The following is a 25953-nucleotide window of genomic DNA, read 5'->3' as shown; positions in this document are numbered from 1 at the left end:
CAGTGTTTGGGATTTCAGTGTTTGTCTGAGATAATTAGTCTAACGTACAAGCTGAAGCTGATCGGTCAGTTCTTGTTACCTACCTCGTGGTGCACTCTCAGCATTCGTTCAACTAGTGAGTGCAAGTTGCGCAGCTCCATTGGAAAAACGAAACTCGGGCGAACTCTAGAAAAGACTCGATATGCAAACGGCCCCTAAAAAGTCTTCATAATTCCCCACCAACTGATCGTCTTGCACAGACATGGTGGTTTCACCTGATTTGTTGACAAATGTGTTGCAGATCTTTTTCTTCGTAGTTTACGGGTCCTTCACTGGGCGTTTTCCCCCTAGTAAAGAAACTTTCCCAAGACGTCTGTTGCCTCATTCACACTAGCATAGCAGTGGCTTTGTAGCTGCCTGTCGCTCTGGGTGGCAACCTGCTGCAAACGCGGGTCTGTGCAGGTCTACGGAATAGAAAATACAACCAGCCAGAGTGAGAGAGGATCCTGTGAGCTCTACTGCTGCTCCTATTGGCTGTTGCTCAAAAAAGTTGCTCTTCATTTGCATAAAGTTGAAGGATTCTCAACCAATTGACACGCCCACTTGGTCACCAATGGTTGCTGTTACTCGCGTAGACGGAGGTCACCAGAAGTCGCTCATTCTCCACTGAAACGAATGATCGCTTGTTGCTTTGCTACTGTGATATATTTGTAGTGTGAATGAGGCTTGTTTCTTACTCATTTTGCTGCCTGTGGGTTAAATTTCGGCACTCAAGTGACCGAGATGTAAGCAAGAGAAAACAGTCCTTTTTCAAAATAAAAGATTTTTAAAAAAATATAAGATCGTTTAGACTCAAATATTAAGTAAAACAGAAATAATTAATTATTTATTGTGCGGCCCAGTACCAATTAAGCTCGCTGGCTGAGGACCAATACTCTAATGCCCAATCCCCATACTACCCTTTAGCCCAGGGGTGTCAAAGTCAATTCCTGGAGGGCCAGAGCCCTGCATAGTTTAGTTTCAGCCCTGCTTCAACACACCTATCTGTACGTATCACACATGCCTAAAGCACTCAATTAGTTTGATCAGGTGTGTTTAATTAGGGTCGGAACTAAACTGTGCAGAGCCGTGGCCCTCCAGGAACTGACTTTGACACCTGTGTCTTAGCCCTTCCCCTTAGCCCTTAGTGTGTCCTAATTATCTTTAGCTTGAAGGTGTAGGGCTAAGGAGTAGGGCTAGATACTCCTCGAAACAGATTTTTCAGGATTTTTCATGGGGTAAGAAAATTTCCCAGAAAACACCATCTCCAATGGCAGCATGGCTGCAAATGGAAGGAGATGCTATATATATTTGTCATTATTATGAGTTTTTACAACAAACAGGGGTTAAAAAAAAAAAAAAAAAGAATTGGGAAGGGGTCTAAAAGTCAAAAGGATTTTTTAAAATACAGTTTATGTACTTAAAGGGATAGTTCACCCAAAAATAAAAATCCTGACATGATCTACTCATCCTCTATTTGTTCCCAACTGGTTTGAGTTTCTTTCTTCTGTTGATCACAAAGACAAATATACTGCAAAATGTTGGGAGAAAAAACATTCTTGTTTTATCTTAAACAGCAGAAAGAAAAAATATTAAAAGTTGAGAGTGAAAATGAAGATTTTTGTGGTGAACTGTCCCTTTAAATTCCAACAAAGATGTTTTTGCCGCTGCAATGCACTGATGCTCTTCTCATCCATGTTTATACAAATGACATTGTGTTTTGCAAACTCCTTGAGCTTCGATGATGATTAAACGTGCTGTTAGCGATATTTGTTCGGATCACCACACATATTTCACGACTACCTGACAGGAATCTCTGAGAAAGGTGTCGTGAGAAATCACACCTGTCTCTAAGACTGCCTTGGGCCTGTAAACAGCAGAAAGGAGTCAAGGGAGCAGCCCACACTTTTTAAATCAGGATCATTTTCTGCCTGTGAATAAATGTGTATTAAAGTTAGCACTAAAGATAGTTTAGAGCGTAGGTGACTGAAATTGTAATGCTTGATAAAGTTCTGTACCATAAAGCTTAGCAGTTGTCTTTACTGTCGGCTGCTCTGTGCCTGCTCAAAATACAGATGTAAAGATGCAATGCTACATCATAGTCTGAATAAATTATGTCTCCTCAGACCAACCTCAGATGCTAGTATCAAAGTATAATTGTAATTGCTGTGTAAATGCATTTAAGCCACCTCTGATCAGCATTACATACTGTAAAAAAATAAAGCTGTCAAAGTAATATACGGTATACACCATTTGTTAATTAAGACCAATTATTAATCAAGGTTCAGCTTTTTTGCACTTTATTTATTAATTTTTCTAACAAACACAGAAATGTGTATGTCCTTCCCTGCCCTACTTTTTAATATTATTATTATTATTATTATTTTTAGCTAGTGTATTAGGTGAACTGTTTATTTAAAATGACTTGAATTTTACTTAAAACTTAAAACTTGAACTTAATTTTTTATGTTCAATTCACTTGAATGTGTAAAAACTAATAAATTAGCTTAATTCCTTCATGTTGTCCCAACACAAATCGAATGTGTGGAACCCAGCATTTTTACAAGTGTATTTACAATAAAAATAAATAAATAAGGACATAATGGAAATACGTTTTGATTTTAAAACTTTATTGTGTTATCCTTGATAAATTAAGTGTATTAACTTTTTTTTTGTCAAGTAAAAATAAAGTAAATAAATAAATCAATTTAAAATGGTCCACTATGGATGTGTTAACTCTGTTGAATAAGAATTACTAAAACTAAATCTAAAATATTATAATAATATAAATAATAAAAATATAAATAAATAAACAAATACCAATTTTAAATAAATAAATAACAAACAACAATTTTAACAGTATGCTTATTATACAGAGGGTACAAGGACAATACATAAGGATACATTTTAACAGGAAAAAGTAATGACATACCATTTTTAGCAGATTTTTATTTATTCATTATTATTTTGATTGTTATTTATATTTAAAGACACCTAAATGGCACTTTAGAAAGCACCTTTGTTCCATCTTAAATCATGTGCTTGAAAGTTTTTAGCATGATTTGAGCAAAATAATTATAATTAATGATACAACCGTTAATAGACCTTTGGTGGATTTAAGAAAAAAATATTTTAAACATCTTTTAATCTTTCCATGAGTCATAAAACACAGAATAAAGCTAACATTTTTAATTTTCATTTCATCCCTCCAAAGTCAGAGTGCTTTATGGATGGATTTTCGGTTAAATGCATGAAATAAGGTCTGGTGGCATGAGGTTAAAATAAGATCAAGGTTTTTTTGCTTTTAATGCTATTACATAAAATCCATAATAAAACTCATGATTTTTAAAAAGTTTTGATGTGTCTTGAAGGAGGCGGTTGTGGCTAAATGTGACTAGAGTTTGTAAAGGACGATAAATGGTATTAAACTAAACAGGAAAACTAATTTACTCACTAAGGTTGAAAGTGTTGTCGGAAGCTTAGTGGCAGTAATATTTTTTCCCCCTTATCAAATCTGAAGGACTTCTGTCCCTCTATAAAAGTTAATTCAGCCACCAATCTGATGAGTCAATTAATTCATATCAATTGATTGGTTAAATCTGAATCTAATGAAGGGGCATGCTTGTGATTAGTCATAAAAGCTAAAACATGCTTGCTTGGCGCACAGTAACCAATGAGTTTTTTTGTTTTAAAATAATTTTTTATTTCTTTACTTTTTTTATTTCTTATTCAATAATTCATTCATTCATTTATTCAGTCATTTTCTTTTCGGCTTAGTCCCTTTGTTAATCAGGGGTCGCTATAGCGGAATGAACCACCAACTTATCCAGCATATGCCCATCCAGCCACAACCCAACACTGGGAAACACCCACACACTCTTGCATTCACACACATACAGTACAAACAATTTAGCTTATTCAATTCACTTATAGCGGGCGAAGCAGTGGTGCAGTAGGTAGTGCTGTCGCCTCATGGCAAGAAGGTCACTGGCTCGCTGGTTCGAGCCTCGGTTCAGTTGGCGTTTCTGTATGGAGTTTGCATGTTCTCCCTGCGTTCGCGTGGGTTTTCTCCGGGTGCTCCAGTTTCCCCCACAGTCCAAAGACATGGGTCACAGGTGAAGGCTAAATTGTCCATTGTGTATGATTGTGTGTGTGAATGTGTGTCTGGATGTTTCCCAGAGATGGGTTGCAGCTGGAAGGGCATCCGCTGTAAAAAAAACTTGCTGGATAAGTTGGCGGTTTATTCCGCTGTGGTGACCCCGGATTAATAAAGGGACTAAGCCGACAAGAAAATGAATGAATTAATTCACTTATAGCGCATGTCTTTGGACTGTGAGAGAAACCGGAGCAGAGGAAACTCATGCGAACATGGGGAGAACATGCAAACGCCACACAGAAATTCCAACTGACCCAGCTGGGGCTCGAACCAGCAACCTTCTTGCTGTGAGTCTATTGTGCTACTGTTAATGGTTGTGTTAGTTTTAGTTGAAAGGTTTTATTTTGTGAACATTTCTATTTAGGTTTTATGTCTTTAGATTCAGTTTTAGTAATTCTCCTTTACCGAAGTTAACACCTCCAATGTCGACCAAAGCAAAGTTTGTACAGCATACCTTAACTTTAGTGATAAAATAACTCGCTCCAAAACCATACAAATGCAATGAATCAAAATACAAACTATGAAGTATTTAGCAAAGGCCTTTGATGTTAAACAATGATTCAGATTATGATTATTTAAGGTAATACAGTATATGATGTCTTTATATATATATATTTATATATATATATATATATATATATATATATATATATATATATATATATATATATATATATATATATATATATATATATATATATATAATTATTCATTATACAATTATCTGCAATGTTTTTTTATAGTGATATACATTAAAAAGTTACTGGAGAGTTACTGATGTGCATTAATGTTATATATTTGTTTTTCGTTAAAAAAGTGGGAATCACAGTACAAAACAGTATTGTTGCTTTAGAATACTTCAAACATCTAGACACATATTGGATAATTGGAGCAAAGCCACACTATACATGTAATTTGGTATTTCATTGTTAAATGAATTTGATAAAAAGTGTTCAACATTTTCCCTCTAGAGAGCTTGCTTTATGCGGGAATGTCACTGATTTGTTGATAATACAGCAACAACTCATTTAAATATGATATCAGTGTAGTGAATTTTGATGCTCTCGCTGCCAGAGCTGTGAAGGCAGATATCGTTGTTGCCAGGGCGGGCAGAGCAAACTTTGACACTCTCACCGCCTTTAGTGTGAACGTACTGTAAGGGATTAAGAACGTGTTTTAGGTGTAACAGCAGTTTGCGACTATACTGCCAGGAGGCACAAAGGGATGGGATGTGAACGGACAGAAATATGCAATAGCTATAAATACCCTGCAACTTGTAAATGAAGATGAAATAATGAAACAAAGTATTGTAATTCCTTCATTAATTATTAAAAACTTGTTTACAAGTTTCATTAATATATACATACATATATATATATATATATATATATATATATATATATATATATATGTATGTATATATATATATATGTATGTATATATATATATATATATATATATATATATATATATATCATTCATAAACTTGTTAGGTAAAATGAGGACAACTAAAATGAAAGTACAAACATACACAAATAAATAAATAAATAAATAAACAAGCCATGTTTTGGCTTAAAGATAAAGAGATGTACAGTGTTTGTTATTTTAAAGTGATACAACTGAGACTTATTATTTACAGTTATATTATTTGTGTAATTCCCATCTGTAAATACAGATAGGTGGCACAGTGGGTAGCAAGATCACCCCACAGTAAGAAGGTCACTGGTTCGAGCCTTGGCTGGGTCTGTTGGAATTTCTGTGTGGAGTTTGCATGTTCTCCCCGTGTTCGAGTGGATTTCCTCTGGGTGCTCCTGTTTCCCCACAAGTCCAAAGACATGCGGTACATATGCTGGATAAGTTGGTGATTAATTGCTGTGGCAACCCCAGATTAATGATTGAATGATTGAATGAATGAATGAATGAATGAATGAATGAATGAATGAATGAATGAATAATTTCTGATTATGCGGGGAAAGGAAGACATTTTTGATTTCAACATATGTGGCTGTGGATTAAATGTGTGCATATAAAAAAGAAGTAAAAAATTATTGCTTACCTTCTAGAATTTCCTTCGTCATTCTATTTCTTCATACTTTATAAAATTAATTGGTTCCTTTGAATGATCAAGACATTGTTACAGCCTTGGGTTGGACTACAAAATTACATCAACCCTGTGAAAAACGCTGCCTGAGGCATTGATAATATTTATAATGGGAAATCGAAAAATGCAATAACAGAGTTAAAAAAATAACATTAAATATCTAAATAATTAGTGGCGACAGAAGTTTGGCTCTGTACATGTTTAATGTACAGTATACGGCTGCCACTGGCTGAAATTTCCAGGAGTAAAATCAGCGGTTGTCACATGAATAACTGAACTCTCTTTGAACAGAACCGGATTACGCTCTCAAAAGAGAAGTGAAAACCGGTTTAAGCTGCAGTGTGAACACCACTAAGGACACACAGAGAGAGTGGGAAAGAGAAATTCACTGGCAGACACGAACAGACAGAGACAAACAAAGCAAGACTGTGTGAAAGAGACCCATTTAGTGCGTATTTAAAGCTGATTCAGATAGCATGCAAATATTTGGTGGTTAATGTGCGAGGGAGAGTATGTCAGTCTCTAAAGAGCTCAGACTATTCTCATGTCTGTGCCACGTTGCCACGGGAAACAGTCTCAATGCCTATTGTCATAATGGAGAGGGAGAAAGAGAGAGAGGGGTTGATGTTTGCGAGCCTTATATAACTGTCTGTACAAAAATCCCTGCTTATGAAACGTGCGTTTGGAGACTTTATTGAATAGGATCTCGGTGAGAGGCTGAGTGCAGCATGACATTCTCTCTTCATGAGCGTGTCTGTGGCGAGGGTGGAGAATTTGTTAAGCTCATGAAGCTAAACACATCTAGGGGGACAGAGAAGAGCAGGAGATGGTTGACCCTTTTTGCTCTCTGGTCTCTTTCAATAATCATTACTCTAATGGTGGAAATAGAAAAGTGTGCCTTAAAAATTTGGACATACATTATTTCTGTAAGGACAAGAGATGATGTTTAAGTGTGTGTTTGAGTGGATGAGAGAGAGAGACTGCAGAAAGAGCTTTAAAAATGAAAAAAGTTTGTTGAAAAGGTGAAAGATTGCGAGACATTGTTTAAGCAGACAAACATTGTTCTTGTAGACAATGCTACAAGACACAAGGACAAATTATTGTTTTCAGAACTGACACACACGCACTGTTATCCAACATGTAACCCATTGTCTGGCAATACACTCAAATGTAGCCATCAAATGTAGTAACATTATAGAAAAGCCAAGTGGAAAACAAGTTTCTAATTACATTTAAGCTATGCTATGTGCGCTCTGAATATGAATATCACTGGCATTTAATTAAATACTGTGCATAGGTATTTATGAAAACAGCCACAATTATTTTGAGTAGCTGTGAGAGCACTGGTTTGGCTATTTTGAGGGCCAAAATAATAATAAAAAAATTCAAAAACATGCTTATATTTACATTACATTATATTTACAGTATATTTCTGTATATTTACAACAGTAAAGACAGATGTTCCCCAAGGCTCAATTTTGGGGCCAGTTTTATTCTCTGTTTATATAAAGGAGCGTGGTAAAGCTGTTGAGTCAACTAATGTACACTTTTATGCAGAAGATACAATTATTTACAGTATGGCTTTATCTATAAAAGTGGCAATAGAATCTTTACCAAATGTTTTTAATTCATTTCAAATGTCTCTCAATTGCTTTAAATTAGTATTAAATGAAAATAAACCTAAACACATGATCATTACCCGATCCAGACTATCAATTAAGGACCCTATCATATACCCGGCGCGATGTGGTGCAAGGCGCTACGCAATTGTTGTTTGCTAGTTTCAGTTTGGCGCAAGAATTGTTTTGAAGTTTTGCGCCACTCTGTTTAAATAGCAAATGCATTTGCACTCATATGTGCGCCCATAGGCATTGTAGTCTAAAAAGGGAGCTGTTTTAAGGCGCATTGTTGGTGCGTTGCTATTTTGAGAAACTATAATAGTCTGTTCTATAGACCAGAACAAAGCCAGTTTATTGTCCAGTGCAGAGTGGTGTGTGCCTCGCGTTAGTTGTGTGCCTCGCTTACACACTGCTTATTACTCAAGATGTAGAGCAATACGCAAATATCTTTACATATATATATATATATATATATATATATATATATATATATATATATATATATATATATATATATATGATATAAAAATAAATGATTTAAATATTACAAAACATTATTTTCTAGCCTACATAAATGTAAAAACCATACTTTCATGCCTTCTTCATCTCGAGGGCTTTTGTCAGTTTATTCGTGATAATTTTCTTTTGTATAATGTTATCATTATTAGCAGCATTATTTATTATATCCATATTTACATTTGTTTTATTAAAAACAAGCTTAGATTTGCTCACCTGTCAGGTTTTAGACCATATGGGACACAGCATGTGTTTTAGGATATAACTCAGGTTTTAAAAAACAATTCGTTATTATTGTTCAATTAATGGATTGCTGGAAATTAGAACTGAATTTAGAAATAGTTTTGAAACAAATATTTGCGCTTAACAAACTAAATTAATTATTTATAGGCTAATTGATGTTTGTGCGAACAAGGTTTCCCTATCCACGAGAATGAAAGTGAAAGTAGATAATGAGAAGGCCTTATCTCTCATTCTCACACTGCAGATGCTCTGTTTAACTGTTTTTAATTACATTATAAACCTTACCATTTCATTGGAGTGCAGTGAGTGCAATATTCTGTGCTTCTGAATGGCTGATTTTAAATTTCTGTTGTGTTTCGGCTGGTGCAAACAACCAAATTGCTTATCACTGCAAATCTCGTCACGTACTGTAGAGTGTTGTTATGACATGAGGTTACAATGTTTATGTTCATAATATGTATATTATTTGCTAATTAATAACCATCTCATGTGGAAGTCTGAGTCTGCGTCTCATTTTGGGTCTGCTACGGTCCACTGGAGGTCGCATTTTCGATCACGGATGCAGAATATCTGGCTTCAGCATTGTTTATCAGATTAACAAGAATGTTTACCTAGTATGTTTTTTAAATATCTGCAAACATAGTACAGTATTTTTATGCTTTAGAAGAGGCAAACTCTTCCATACAGCACCTTTAAAGAAATAATGATACTTTCCCAAAGTTGATGAAAATGACTTGCATTTTTAGTGTGTGTTTTAATTTCACCATCAAAATGTGTTAACCCAAATTAATGTATTGAATTTGCAGAGTTGTTTTCAGTTGTTGGTAAATATCCACTTAATCCAAAGCTGTTTGTTGTTTGTGTTAAAGCATCTTGTTAATCTTTTACGGAGTAAGAAACCACTCCAAATGATTCTCTGCTTGAGAGAGCACAAAATGATTCCAAATGATTCAGTGAGCTGCTGTTGAGCTGATTCCTTGGAAGGAATTTAGAGAGAGAGAGAGAGGATTGTTCATTTTCTACTTGGTCATCACTTGTTGGTATTTGAAACATTAAAAATAAATGTTATTAAAAATAATGCTCTAATATTTCCAAAGGCAGTTTGTTTTTTTACTATTCTTTGAAGAATATTAGGATTATAGCTGAAAAATGCATAATATTCTATGATAGTTAATCCATCTTATGCTGTCACACCACTTAACACAAAGCACTATTTTGCTTTTAAAGAATTATTTAAGCCTGGTTTATGCACATATAAAACATTTAATTCCAGTCTTTGAGGCATATTGGTTACCACAACGGCTCAGTGCATCAATGCGTAACAACTTAAGCAAACATCCCTAGCAACATAAACCATTCATATAGTTTCTGAATCTTAATGTTCTATGCATTTAACTTAATCAACCATTTTTATTATTATTTGTGCAACACCGTATTATTGATCCCTTCTGGGCTTGTGTTGCACCATTCATCTTCAATCTTAAAACTACACCCTTCTTCCTGTCAAAGAAACTCTTCTCATGCCTGAGACAAGTTGACATGTTATTTGGAAGATCCCAATTACCGAAGCTTGGGGAAATATTATACTTTCAGGTATAGTACTGTAAATTTATCAATTTACAGTGTTTAATGACCCTAATCTGATTTCAAGTAGGACATGTTCCTGGATCAACATCTATGTTGATCCTTTAACAACATTCCAATCAGAATTAAGGGATATGTTTACTGTTTGTTAAATTTAGACTTAGGTTTATGCATTTCTACATGATTGTTATCCAAGTATTATTTCCCTCTAATTTGAGGACTAATTTGCAGTTATGGTTAGGTTTAGGGGTAGGGAATAGGTTTCACTTTTCAAACAACAATGACATTCCAGGTTCAAGATGTTAATCCAGGATTGCATCGCTAAATCATAAGATGTGTTTAATTATGTTTATAAACAGGTGTTGTGAACCAGTCTGTTTTAAACAAATTTATTTATTTTTTATTAATCTTATAAAATGAGATGAGTATGAGTATAAATATTATATGCTGTGTTAAAATTTGAGAACAGTTCTTTATCTCAGTTTGTATTTGAACTCAGCTGAACTCATCAGATGAGGAATTACGCCATCTGAACATAATATTTGCTTGCCCTTTACTGTCACCATATGTTAAAGCAGAAAGAGAACATTTAATGAGTTAAATTCAGAAAAGTAGCCTGTTATATTAAGTTTATTGTCTTAATATTTGTGCAGTGTGGTAACAATTTAATAAATGCGACAAGGGAATTAAGTCCTCTCATTGAGTTTCTTTTCTAATGTGCCAGTGTTGCCAAGTTAACGGAATTGGACTACTTTTATCCACATGAGGCAAGCTGCTTTTTTATTCTGTGGGTTAGGTTTTGAAATATTGCATCAAATATATATATGGTTGCATTACAAATATATTATTTTACCAAATATTTTTCACTAATGGTTTAAAACTGTGCTAAGATGTTTTACCTGATTAAGCCAGAACACGTTTGTGAGGTGCAAGGTGCAGTGCAGTGTTTAAAGGTAACAGAGTGGCAGTACTCTCCAGGGGGCTGCTTCATAAAAGTGGTTAAGAAAAGTGGGATTAAAGTCAAAAACCTGACTTCAATGAGCCGAACTACATCCACTCTTAAATTGGTTCAGCAAGCTGAAGATCACTTGATCTAACTAATCTGAGTTCAGTTGAAATAATCTCGAAGTTTCGCGAAACCTTTGATTATGATCATAGATGCATCGATTATGTTGTGTGCTATCATGGCAACTATGAGAACTGAAAGAGCTGAAAGCGAGTGAGCTGTGTTGGTTTGCGTCAATATTTAAAATTATTATTTTCTACAGAATGCGTTATAACAATATGTTTGTGCATATACATTAGATTATTCAGTACCAAAGCAAAATTTGGAACTAATCTAACAACAAATAAACTGAAGATCTCTGAAAAATGAGTACACTTAAATTAATATGTTGGGGGAAAATATTAAGTAAAAAATTAATAAACAGGGGAAAAAAAATCGACAAAAACATAAAAAAAAAGAGTCAAAATGTTGTAGTCTGTATGTTTTGTTTGCAATAACTTATTGTAATTTAAATGTATATATCAATCTGTTCTTAAATATGTTTGGTAGTATATATATTTACCATTAAGTGACTAAAGTTTTAATCATTATTAAGAGGTTAAGTAAAATAAAATGGCATCAAATTATAGCAGGCAAATGTTAACATTACTTTGATTAAGCTTGAACTTGACTTAGCCTGAGAGTTAGCCTGCCCCGGACCAGGCTACTTTCCCAGCATAAGTTTCCATAGTAACTGAGTTTGAACTATCGTAAATTTGATTTATAAAACTAATTCCACCATTAATAAACCTGACTTACCAAAATAAGCCTGGCTTATTTTTTAAGCTTGGTTTATGGAACAGCCCCCAAGTTTGTTGCTAAGATGATATTGTTTATTCAATTCAATTCATGTTTATTTCTATAGCGCTTTTACTATGTAGATTGTGTCAAAGCAGCTTAACATAGAAATTCTAGTAAACTGAAACTGTCTCAATCTAGTTTTCAGTTCAGTGTGGTTTAAATTTCACTGCTGAAAGTTCAAACACTGAAGAGCAAATCCATTGATGCGCAGCTCCACAAGTCCCAAACCAAGCAGGCAAGTGGTGACACTGGCGAGGAACAAATTAAATCAGAATCTGTAGCAATTATTAAGTACAGTCATATTCAAAAAGAAATAGTGTTTATGCATGCGGTGATATGAAACATTAAATGTTTTGGAATTATTAGGCTAGTTTGATTGGCCAATGGGCTAGTTTTGATTGACCATTATGCAAGTTATGTTACAGAAACCTGGCAACCCTGTATTTGAATGAGCTGGTTTCCTTTTGGTTTTTTGGGTTAAATTCACTGACATTTATGTTTATTTTGTGACTATGACGGAAATCCAACATTTGTCTTGCAACTTAATTTAACTTATGTTTTACCATTTTGAGTAACCATGTTGAGTTCATCAAATGTTTTTTGTAATTTAGCTTTTTAACTTGTTTAAAAGAATAGCACATATATCATCTCATTAAAATGTGATGTTAATGTTATTTACCAATGCTAAATTCTCATATGCACAAATCCTAACATAAAGAGATACAAACTTTCTTTCATATCAGTTAATCGGGTTGTAATGGGACACACTTGTATGTGACAGAAAAATCTACTTATGTTTATTTTTCAAATGCACATTGTTATTCTTTAGGTGAACAATTAACTCATCGGTGGTCAAAGTCTGACTATTTGCTTCTGCACTTGCTTCAGCCACAGTATTTTAACCTCGTCCCTCTTACCGTTAGGTTGCTATGAGGAAATGATGCTCAAAAAGAAAACCCCGCCCCCCACTCAATATTTAGTTTCAGTTAGAAATGCATCAACATACTGAAATAAAAGTCTTAGCAACTTCTGGTTCATGTGTACTCTAAAAGCTGATTTATACTTCTGCAATGAGTAATTGGTTTAGCCTTTATTCTCCTGCAGGATGTTGCTCTGCAGTACTTTCAAAACGTAGTTTTTTTCAGAACGATACCTTAATGTTCAAGTAGCTAAACTTGCTTATTTAGAGGCAGTAGCTTGCAGACGTGAAACAAAACTAAGCAAAAGTTAGCGACTAACTCCTTCACAGGACTCCAAACTTGTAAACACTCGCTCCAACGGGTTCACGCAGCTCTCTGTCCCACCCACACAGCTTCCAAACTGACCAATCACAGTGCTTGCGCTATGCATTTTTGCGACATTGTAGTTATCCTTTTTGAGAGGTGCGCATCAGCCCCGACAAGGGCTATGTGACCGCACAAAGGCTGCACCGGACTACATTCGTGTGCTTGACGCAGAGGTGAAAATCAGCCTTAACAAACATACACACTCTAAACAAAATCAGATTTACAAATGAAATACTGTATATAAAATGCTCACATACATGTATGCACATACTGTGTATGTGTAATTAACTTGTGAAGTATTGGGATGGCTAAAACTATGAGGAAATATTAATTCCTGCCAAAATTGACTATATGATTCACCTTATCTTTAGACATACCAGTTTTATTTTGATTAATTTAATAAAAAAAAACAATAGAGACTGACTATTTTGTTTTTCTTGAGAATTGAATTAGGCTTTAGAATGACATGAGGAGGGGGTATGGTGGCTCAGTGGTTAGCACTGTCGCCTCACATCCAGACGGTTGCTAGTTTGAATTCCAGCTGGGTTAGTTGGCATTTCTGTGTGGAGTTTACATGTTCTCCCCATGTTCGTGTGGGTTTCCTCTGGGTGTTCCGGTTTCCCCTACAGTTCAAAGACATGCAGTATAGGTGAATTAGGTAAGCTAAACTGTCCGTAGTGTAAGTGTGTGTGTGTGAATGACTATATATGGGTGTTTCCCAATACTGGGTTGTGGCTGAAAGGGCATCCGCTGCATAAAACGTGCTAGAATAGTTGGCGGTTCATTCTGCTGTGGCAAAAGAAAATGAATGAATGACATGAGGGTAGGGAATTTTTTTTAGGGAACTATTTCCATTAACATTTTCACTTTGCTTCTGTGAAAGAATCATAGTAGCGTGACGTAAACAGTGCCGAGCGATATCTGTGTTTGTTTATCAAGAATCTATGAAGTTTAAATCGAGGTTGTTTTCTAAAGCTTTTAGCCGTAAGATGTTGATATTTTTGCTCTGTTTGGTCCAGATCTGTCATTTTAAGCGCACAGCTGCCATGTCAGTTTGTCAGCTAACTCTGATTGACAACTTAAACCCCTGCTGTGGATTTCTATTATGAGAGTGAGAATGTGTGTGCGCAGATTTTTGTGCGCTTGTGTGCGCGTGTTAGGACTAGGAGCGTGAATAACAGTGTATGAGGGTTTATCAAGTATTCTGTGTTTTTGTAGCTGGAGGTCATACACTGACTATAGTTAAGGTGTGAATATACTGTACATTTGAGATTGTGTGGAGGCAAGGTGATATTATCTTACAGTATGATGATTTCAATCACCACAAATGGCAGATGATACACACACATTTATTTTTTTGCTGCTTGTTTAAACTATTTAAAATGAAATGAGATTTTTTGGGACAACTTAATTGGTTTATGTTCAGTCCACTTTATTTTGAGTTACATGGTGTCCTCATGGTCTTAAAATGTTCATGACAAAAAATAACAAAATTTTAGGCCTTAAAAAGTCTTAAATTCACAGAAATATTGTCTTAAATCCTTATAAACAGGTCTTAATTTTTCTTGATGTAAAGCTACCCAACTGATCCAACACACATTCATCAACAATACATCTCAATAAAATGTTTAGCAAAATGTTTGGTTACTCTATTCTTAACCAACATTATGACAGTCTGTTGTGCATACTTTTAGTTTTTTTTTTAGGTTACAATGCTCAGCATATATGAATACACCCCTCACAAATCTCTCATTTGAATTAATTTTTTTATTGGATGCTTTACAATATTTTATTTGAGCATATACATTAGTTTAGTCAGCTAATCTAACTATATCTAAAAATAGTAGGCCAATTTATATGTTATAGTATATTAAATATTAATATTCAAATATTGAATAACAGTTTCAAAAAAAGCAAAAATCAAGAGAAACAAAAATATATATACAATTTTGTTAAAATGTTGTAGTGTGTATTTATTGCAATATTTTGCATGAATTTAATTGTATTATCTTTCAATTTCTAAAGATGTTCTGTGACTGAAATATTATTTTTGTAAATATATCTGTTTAATAAATCTGTTTTGTTCAAATGCACAAATATATAGTACCCATATTCACCGAGAAATGGATAAAAATGTTTATTTTCATTTATTTTTATTTTCTTAAATATTTATTTGTATTTATTTTATTCTCATGCATGTATGTAAACAACTAGGCTCTGACACATTAATTAAAATATGTAGCTAAGAAAAAACTAATTAGAATTATTATTATTATTAATATTATCATTGTTTTTTTTTTGATGGGGTAAGTACATTTTTTTTTTCTGCTGTACCATTAAAAATCTTTGGCATTCAGCCCTTTAAGACTGAAGTTTCATTCTTCATCGTCTTAAAAAGTCTTAAATTTGACTTGGTGAAACTCGCAGAAACCAGAGTTTATTTAATCTATTTGTGTTGGACTTGTATTTCGGCGAGAATAAAAGCAGATTTTTTATTTTTTTGATATTTTTTAAATATTTTTTTTCGATAGTCTAGAGAACAAACCATCGTTATACAATAATTTGCTTAGTTACTAAACCTGCCTGGTTAACCTAATCAACCCAGTTAAACCTTTAAATGTCACTTTAAGCTGTACAAAAGTGTCTTGAAAAATATCTGGTAAAATATTATTTACTGTCATCATGGCAAAGATAAATAAATCAGTTATTAGAAATGAGTTATTAAAATGATTATGTTTAGAAATGTGTTGATAAAAATCTTCTCTCCGTTAAACAGAAATTGGTGGAAAAATAAACACGGGGGCTAATTATTCTGACTTTAACTGTATGTACTCATCTTCATGTCACTTTAAACATGTGATGTTATTATTTTTTTTCATTTATTCATTAATTTTCTTGTTGGCTTAGTCCCTTTATTAATCTGGGGTTGCCACAGCGGAATGAACCGCCAACTTATCCAGCAAGTTTTTACGCAGCGGATGCCCTTCCGGCCGCAACCCATCTCTGGGAAACATCCACACACACATTCACACACTATGGACAATTTAGCCTACCCAATTCACCTGTACCACATGTCTTTGGACTGTGGGGGAAACCGGAGCACCCGGAGGAAACCCACGCAAAAGCAGGGAGAACATGCAAACTCCACACAGAAAAACCTACTGAGTCGAAGTTCGAACCAGTGACCCAGCGACCTTCTTGCTGTGAGGCGACCGCACTACCTACTGCACCACTGCCTCGCCTGTTATTTTTTTTTATAAAATGCAAAACATAATTTTGTCGGTTTTGAGGCTTTTTTTCTAAATATATCAGTTTCTGTTTGAGAAATATACAGTGTCAACCCTAGCATTTTTTCAGACAGAATTTTGTATGTGCCTGTTTGCATTTGATGTTAGGTAAAAAAAAAAAAGTAGTGTTGCTTGGCATAGATTTGACTTTTTTAGTATTTTCTCTCACTTTTGCAGATTGACAGAAAATTCTACAAGGTTGTGATCGAGGTATTTTTTGTTGAACTGTTCCCCCTCTAGTTCTACAGTCGTTTAATTGTATACACACTTGTGAAACTGTTACCTGGCAAATTTTGCTGGAAAAATGTCTTGTAGATGAGAACAGATGTTATCTGAAAGCACTGCTGCCTACACTGCAAGCCAAAGTCATTCATCTGTTAGAATATATCTTGTTGTCTTGCCTGTAAAAACTTCAGTTCTATGGAAGAACGTGTGTCAGGCTCGTCGAAGCGTTAAACATGGTCTTGATGAATTTCGTTATGATAAAGTCTTTAAATGAGTGTGCCAGGTAATTGAGAACAAGCATAGTAGTTTGCGCAGTAATGTTTAGGCCATAATTGAAGGCAGTGGGTGGTTTAATTTATCCACTAGGTGGCGAATGAATTGTCACCAATTTGCATAAAATATAATCAAAGTTTTGTTTAACAGTTTTTATACTGCAGTCAAACATTTTGGGGTTTAGTGCAATAGATTCAAATGTGAAAATAGATCAAATTCAGAGTCTCACAGTTTTAATGGAGGTTTATAGAGCATGCCGCTGAAAATGTAACATGACTAGTGTCTCTGTAAAGTTACCCAGTTTTAAAGTCATCCGCATGTAAAGTCAGTAAACTCTGCACCTTTTTGGCTAATATACAAGGAAAGGCAATTGTTTACTGACAAATCCACCCAGAGGAATTACATTGGTAATTCATAACAGAAGTTCACCCGCCTAGAGCGGTGATGACACCACTAAAATGATTTGGCCAATATTACAGCACAAATAGCACACATTTTTGTATGGATGATTTCATGTAAGGGCTTTAACAAAAAAATATGTGCTGCACTTTCCTGCTTTTAAGCTTTCCAGAATGCTTTTCCCCATAGACCTCCACTGTACTGTAAGTGCTTTGATGTACACAAGATTTTTTGCTTGTTTTTACAAATAAAAAGACAAAGCCCTTTTTTAACTATTGCATTTTTAGGCACATCAAAATAATACACTTTTACACACAAAAGAACCTTTTCAAATCAAAATTGCTGTCCACAGCAATTGTCAGCATCTCATGGATGTTTTTGGTGGTGCTTGTTTAAACATTGAGGGTTTCTTAAAACCTAGTAACTTCCTTTTCATGAAACATTTCATACATTTTATTTTTAAATGTAAAATAGACATCATAAATATCTCACTGCTAATAAATCTTAATGTATAAATAATGTGCTGCAGTCTGTAAAAAGTAAAAAAAAATTAATGTGAAATTGGTTTAATTAAATAATGTAGTGACTTTTTATTATTTCACAAATAATCTATTTTCACAAATAAAACCTGCAGTTTTGAGCAAATCACATGTTCTACTGTAAATTCAGTAGTATATAATGATATATATCATTATATACAGTGTTGGGAAAAGTTTCTTAAAAAAATTAGTTCATTATAATTTTGAGTCACTACCCATAGTTGCGTTACTTAATTACTTTTTATGGTAAGTAATGCGTTACGTTACTCTGGATGAGGATTTTTTTTAGAAGAGGAGCTCTGCAATTAACAACTGTATTATTGTAACACACTGTAAAACCTTCATTTAGTTTAAAAGAATTATGTAAGATTATGTTATCTTCAAAGAGCTTCCTGACCCCAGTGCTTTGCATGCCGTATATGCAGATTGGTGAAAGTTTAAAGCAATTTGTTTGCTACTTTTGTCATTTTTGTCTTATTAAAAAGTAAAATCACTGTCCATTTAGATAATCCTCTTTTTCATTTCTTCAATCTGTTCAAAATAATGAGAGTTTTCAATCACAGAAATGTAAGGCTCTGCTGTCTTCATTTCTGTCTGTTTCTGCATTCTCTGATTGAGTGCGCAATTTATCAAGTTCATTTCTTTTAATTCAGCAATTTATTTTTTTAAAAGTGCATTAACTAAGCTAAAAGTAACCAGCATTACATTTTTTTAAATAACTAAAATTTTACAACTTAAATATTAAAAGTAATGCATTACTTTACTCTTTACTTAGAAAAGTAAAATCATTATGTAACTCGCATTACTTGCAATGCGTTACCCAAACACTGATTATGGCCCAATCCCAATTCTACCCATTAGACTTTCCCCTTCCCGCGTTCATATGAAGGCGTAGGGGTGTCCCAATTCTTTTTAGCTTGAAGGCGTGGGGCTAAGGGAAAGGGGTAGATAGCTCTTCAAATGGAGATTTTTCAGGACCACACTCGAAACTAAGGGGCAAGAAAATGATGTAAAAAAAAAAAAAAACGCTAAAATAAAAAACGCTGAAGAACATTGAACGTTGAAGAATCCACCACTACTCGTCCTCCTTTCCTGGATGGGTGGCACGGTGGCCCAGTGGTTAACACTGTTGTCTCATAGCAAAAATGTCACTGGTTCTAGTCCTTACCAAGCCAGGCGACATTTCTGTGTGGAGTAAATACGTTCTCCCCATACTCACGTGGGTTTGGCCGGGGTTCTCTGGTTTCCGTCCAAAAGCATGCAACTTAAGTTAATTGACTAATCTAAATTGGCGCCATAGACATGCACCTAGTAAGTAGTTATATCTTAAGAGCAATCAATATCTGTTCATTAGCTACTACAGCAGGGTAGTTCTCCAGATCTACCTGAGCTCAAACTCCCCTCTCGCCCTGCAAGTGGGAGGAAGCCCCAGGCTCGAGGATCAAATGAGCTCAGGGCTCTCTCCTGGGACAGCATACCAAACAAAATTTATAATCAATCTTCAGCTAAGTGTGAACTCTTGAAATACTTTAATGCTAAGCTAATTCTTATTTGTTACCTAATGCTGAGTTACTTTAAAAAATGTTTTACACTATTTTAATGCTTACAGTCGAGGAATTATTGTGTATTGTAAACTGTATACTATTCTAAGAAAAAGAAAAATGTGTGGTTTAATAACTAATAAAAATCATAAATACGCTGTACAAATGCTGGGTTGTTTCAACCCAACACTCATAAATACTCACCACATCAATTAAAAGCCATTGGATTAAAAAGTTAATTAACCCAACATTAGGGTTTCTCAGTGGAATTAATCATGAAAAATTAATTGATAGAATAAATCATTAACATGGAATAAATCATTAATAATTGCAAACTGAATTTCAATGCATATGTATGCACTTTTAAAATTTGCTGGGTTGTTTTAACCCAATATTGGGTCAGATCAACTCAGCATATTTTAGAGTTCATATATAGGTGTTTGAATTAAGTTGTGATTTCATTCATTCATTCATTCATTCATTTTCTTTTCGGCTTAGTCCCTTTATTAATCTGGGCTCACCACAGCGGAATGAACCACCAATTTATTCAGCATATATGTTTTACGTAGCGGATGCCCTTCCAGCTGCAACCCATCTCTGGGAAACATCCATACACACTCACACTAAACTACGGACACATAAACGGACACATAAACTACGGACTACACTTTTAGCTTACCCAATTCACCTGTATCACATGTCTTTGGACTGTGGGGGAAACTGAAAACCCCTGGAGGAAACCCATGGGCACATAGGGAAAACATGCAAACTCCACACAGCGCCACCACGTTGCCCGAGTTTGTGTCTTTTAGAAACAAATTGTATCTCTGCCATCTACATTCAATTTAATGTTTGCCACTTTTGCTTGGTGAATCAGCATTTTTTTGACAAACTATTGAAAACCAACTATGTTTAAGTTGCTTATCACCACCAAATAGATGTCATGTAATGGATAAAATCTTGAATTGATGCATCAAGTTGCTTTTAAAAGAGTATTTTTCTCTTAAAGTTTGATCACTGCTTTTAACATCAAAATATATATCTGAGATGTAAATCGAGTGGGAGTTCAATTCAGGATTGCAGTATTTTTAATAACACGGCTCTGTCTGTCATAGATACACATCAATGAGCCTATAAATTCATCATATAGCTTTCATTTACAGCATATTACTGCCAGAGTTCAGATTTACTTCAAAAAACCTGCTAAAGTCACTGACATCAAGATGCGAACCCATCTCATATCTGCCTTTCCAACTTTTCCCTAGCTAGCTAGCAAGATAACATTAACGGAATCAATACGCCTGAGGTCATATACCCTCTTTTTTTTTTTTACACACCGACATCTTGAATTCAAAATGGCCACTAGCCCGGGGCTCCTTATTCACCTCCCCTGTGAGCCAATTTTTTGGTCTGGTCGACTGGTTAAGTTTGACACATGGCAGAATGCAGGTGAAATGCTTTCAATGAGAGCTTTCTAGGCAGCAGCTGAGGTGTACTCACAGGATCAGAACGGCAACAAGCTGACCTTGAGAAACATATTGTGAATGTGAAATGTGTGAGCGTTTCAAAGTGATGGAAAAGTGCATTCTTCAACACAACAACAAACGAACTATTTCTTTCAGCTCTTGGAAAACACAGCTGCAACCTGGCAGCTGCTAACTGGCGGCAGTTACTATTGTGGCAGTGCTCTGGTGCCCATAATTGACAGCACAGTCCTGACTGAGGGAGGGAGGAAGAGGTTGTCCGTGATCATTGAGGTGGAAGAGAGGTGAGGCTTTTTGAGGTTATCTTATGTGGAGGGTGTGGAGCAGAAGTCGGTGACGGTCGAGGGTTGCTGTGTGGCTGGTGTCTGCTTAGCTGGTGTCTGGGGACAGAGAGAAAGAGAGAGACTTGAGAGGTTTCCTCACAAAACTGGGGCACCAGCATCTTTTTTTGCTGATGAGTTTAAATCTGTGTCAGATGTGTGTGTATTTTTTTTTTCTTCTCCACGTCACCTGCTGCCCACGTGCCTGTGTTTCGCCCTGTCTGAGATGCTTAAATACATGTGGCATATAAGCAACACAGTGACTCTGACTGTCAAACAGAAGGCTTGTCTTTGCACATGCTACAACCAATTGTTCATGCTGTCTGCAACAAGTTGTTCCTCTGATAAACCAATAAAAAATTGATAGAGTATTTTGCTAAAAAAATTAATTTTTTATATATTTTACTTTTAATTAAATGTTTGTGTTAAAAAAAAACACAAAGCACAAAAGGTATTATGAAAAATGTGGATTCCAGTTGCAGTTGCCGTGCATAGTATGTTTTTTCCTACTAGGGATGCTCCAATCAGAATTTTTGGAGCAGATACCGTGTACCGATTCCTCGTCATAGTGATTGGCCGATACAGAGTGCCGATTCTGATGCTTCAAGCTTTACATAACTTTAAAATCGCAAAAAAGTATGACACTTAATTGGAGATCTCTGCTTTGCTAAAAAAATTAAAAGAAGGATGTTGCATATAATCCTTTAAATACATCTCTTATAACCATTTAGTGTGGACACGCCATGGTCAGAAGCAGCTTAACAGAAAATAATAGATAAAGCTGATAAAAAAAATTGGTGAGAAAAATAACTTACAATGCAATTTGAAAATATTGGAAATTATTGAAGAATTATTCAACGTGTCATAATGAAGAAAAAGTTTGGAGTGCATATTTAATGTGTAAGAAGTCTTCCTCTGCTTGCAAACCATTCATTCAGTTCATGTGATCTGCCAGATTAGGGAGTACTAATCGAGTCATAGAATGTGGTCTATGGCCGATTGATCGGAGCATCCCTATTTTCTACTATTGTATACATGTTAAATAGCAATGTTTCCATCCAAATATGCAAATTAGACTTATGCTCAAAATTGGTGAATCACAAAAAAAAAAAAAAAAAAACATTTACAAATAAAGCCTTTTCAATTCAATTCAATTCAGCTTTATTTGTATAGCGCTTTTACAATGTAGATTGTGTCAAAGCAGCTTCACATAAATGGTCATAGTAACTGGAACAGTGTAGTTCAGTTTTTAGTGTTTAAGTTCAGTTCAGTTCAGTTTAGCTCAGTTCAGTGTGATTTGAAATCATTACTGAGAGTCCAAACACTGAAGAGCAAATTCATCGATGCGTAGCTCCACCAATCCTGAACCATGCGAGCCAGTGGCAACAGCAGAGAGGGAAAAAAAACTTCACCTGATAGGAGTGAAGAAAAAAACCTTGAGAGAACCAGCCTAAGTTGGGCACGACCATTTTAATTTTCCATCCAATGAGTCAAAGAATATTGTCACTTAAATTACACAATAAATTATCAATATGAAAATTTGAATTTTCTGGTGGGAGAAGCCACTGTAGAGTATTTCCTTGTATTATGAATTAGTTGCATGTTAGAAGATGAAGGTGGCTTTTTGAGGAGTGAGACACTATTTAGATGCGGAGGCGCTCAACACAGTTCTTGAAGATAATAATATTGAACTTCTGTGATGTCAGACTTTTTCATAGGCATATTAGATTGATAAAAACTATTTCTGATTTTTATCATCACATGATCTGTTAAAACAAAATCACATGACTTTTTGGATGCGGATAATATTTGCATCATAGTTTATGTGAAATTTTCTTATTGGATGAAAAGTTTATCCTGCTCAGTTATGTTTATAGGTTTTATATGTGCATTCAAAAAATAATCTTGGTGTTTCCATTAAACATTTTCTATGCAGTATTTTAAAATGCACATGAAAATATGTGCATGTAAACAAAGCTAGTGGCTAACGGTTTCCAGCAATCTTCAAAATATCTCTTTTTATGTTTAAGAGGAAACTCATACAGACCTGCAACCACGTCAGGGTCAGTAAATGGTGAGTAATTTTCATTTTGGGGCGAAAACTATCCTTTTAAATAGATGCATGAGTTGGCTCGGGCTCACTCCCAATGCACCAGACACCATAAGGCAGTCTAGCTGGGCTAGAACCTTCGTTCTCGTATACTGTACATATGTGGCCACATGCTGTGACTCAATGAATGGTCTTAGGCATTGGCTCTGATTCTCTCTCTCACTAATTCATATATGTATGCTTATATACACATAATTGGCTTTCCTGTGTTTGGCTGGATATGCAGATTGAGTCTGCTTGAAGTATTGGTGCATGAATCATGCGCGCACACACACACAAACTTGCTGCCATAGCAAACGTGCTGAAGCTTGAATGACTCAAGTCATTAAAAATTCCATCCTGAGAACCTCACATCATCCTGTTACACATGCATGGGGGAGCATTCACACACATACACGCACCTGTTTTTTTCAGTGTGCAAAGATATTCATTGAATATATTTGAGAGGTCAATCAGCTGAAGCTGAATGAGATCCCTCATTATTCATAATTGTCTCCAAAGCTGGTGGTGTTATGTAAATGTTCCTGTCTGTTCTGGTGTCAGATATGCACAGTCTATCTTCTGATTTCCTAAATGAAGTATTTAGTCGAAATTTAGTTAACTTTAATTACGGCTACACAATAAATCGTTTCAGCTTCGATATCACAATGTGCACGTCAGCAATAGTCACATCACAAAGATATGCAACGTTGAGTCTAAATTTTAGTTGACCAGGAGTTACAGAATTGTATTTAATCATTGTATTTGTGTGATTTATGCAACAATAACAAAAATAAATTTTTTGCTTACAGCTTACAGTTTTTGTATTTGTTTCTAGTACAACTATCTACATTTCAAAACATAAACAAGATTGTTTAACTTACCCCACTTGTAGATAATCTAAATTTTAAAACAAAACAATATTTTTAACTTGATCTAAAAATTTCATTTAGATATTTGGACTAGAAATGTGACAAAGCGAAGTAAGAAAAGCATTTTTTTTTTATTGCATTGCGATCATTCAATTTCTGTATCTACTGTTAGACTCCCCAGAAAACTGTCAAGTAGTGCAAGTCAACAATCCTGTGAAACTATTTATATTGCAACATTTATTGTAGAAAAATTTAATTATGTAGTATTAGATTTTATTATATCCTGCAGCCCTACTTTGAAGGTTATGGCAGCAAAAATCTAAACATAAAAATACTGGAAGTGAAGATACATACATATTATATGGGCTAATGCATGCATTGTCCAAGCTGTGGGTAAATAATAGTTTACTTAGTTTACTTTTTTATCCAATGTTCTTTTAAAATGATCAAAAGTGATGGTTGATTTTAATTTCAAATTTTTTTGTCGAATATGTCTATACTTGAATTATTTCCTAAAGATAATACTAAATGACGCTGAAGACTGCAGTAATGACTGCTAAAAAATATCAGATTTAACATCTAAAACAATTACCAAAACTAAAGAGTTCAGTGTACTACAACAACAAAAAAAAATTGCTTTTTAAAATATATTAAGTTTCAAAACAAACTTTTGAATGCAGAATAAACAACTCTAAAGTGGAATATACTACATGTGGTACATTGATATTTTAGACATATACACTATTGGTCAAAAGTTTAGGGTCAGTTTTTTTTCCTATTTTTTTTTTTTTTAAGAAAATGATTCTGTTCATCAAGGCAGCATTTATAAAATATATGAAAATTGTTACATATTTATTGAAATGAAATAACTGCTTTCTTAATGTATGTACTTTCAAATTAAATTATTACTCCAGTCATTATTGCTTTTATTACTAGTACTATTATTAATATTAATTATAATAACAATAATAATTAATATTAGCGTGATTTATGAAGAATCATGTGACTCTTAAGACTGAAGTAATGAAGTTGAAAATCCATCATTAAATTCACTGAAATAAATGATTAAATTGAATTATAAACTATGTTTGAACAGTTATTTTATAATGCAACAACATTTCACAATTGTACAATTTGTACTGTATTTTTGATTAAATAAATAATTTTAAAACATATAAAAATCCCAAACTTTTGACCTGTAGTGTATGTATAGCATGTATGTAATTATGTGCATGTATTAGTCCTTGTTTATTTTAATTCCTGTGCCATAGAGACAATGTGTTAGTATTTCTAATTTATAGCAAAGAAAGCCTTGCACTACATAATTTAGCGCTCCAGTATGGCTTGTCAACTTGACGTATATGTGTTGTCAGCAGATTAATATATGCATCAGTGTAATCACACGTATACCTGTTTTCTTTGAACTGGACTAAGCCCTGTTTTAATATTCAATTTCAGAAGCAGGGCCAGGTCAGAGGCCACAGAGCGTTGGCCGAGTGGCTTCAAATGCAGACAGACAATATTATGATGGCAGTGATTACCAGCAATGGATATC

At 34.5% G+C, this 25953-nt stretch overlaps 2 protein-coding genes across 2 annotated transcripts in view; one reads left to right on the top strand and one right to left on the bottom strand.

Annotated features, from left to right (window-relative positions):
- Positions 1–25953, top strand: part of tenm1 (teneurin transmembrane protein 1) — a 542101-nt gene that overhangs the window by 127053 nt on the left and 389095 nt on the right. The gene's annotated exons all lie outside the window — the stretch shown is intronic.
- The window catches only part of LOC141385799 (uncharacterized), a 460928-nt gene that overhangs the window by 53613 nt on the left and 381362 nt on the right, over positions 1–25953 (bottom strand). The window lies entirely within an intron of this gene.

Source organism: Danio rerio, chromosome 5 (genome assembly GCF_049306965.1).
Source record: "Danio rerio strain Tuebingen ecotype United States chromosome 5, GRCz12tu, whole genome shotgun sequence".
NCBI lineage: Eukaryota > Metazoa > Chordata > Actinopteri > Cypriniformes > Danionidae > Danio > Danio rerio.
Note: the sequence above shows the minus strand (reverse complement) of the source record. Positions and strands in the feature narration are given on the sequence as shown.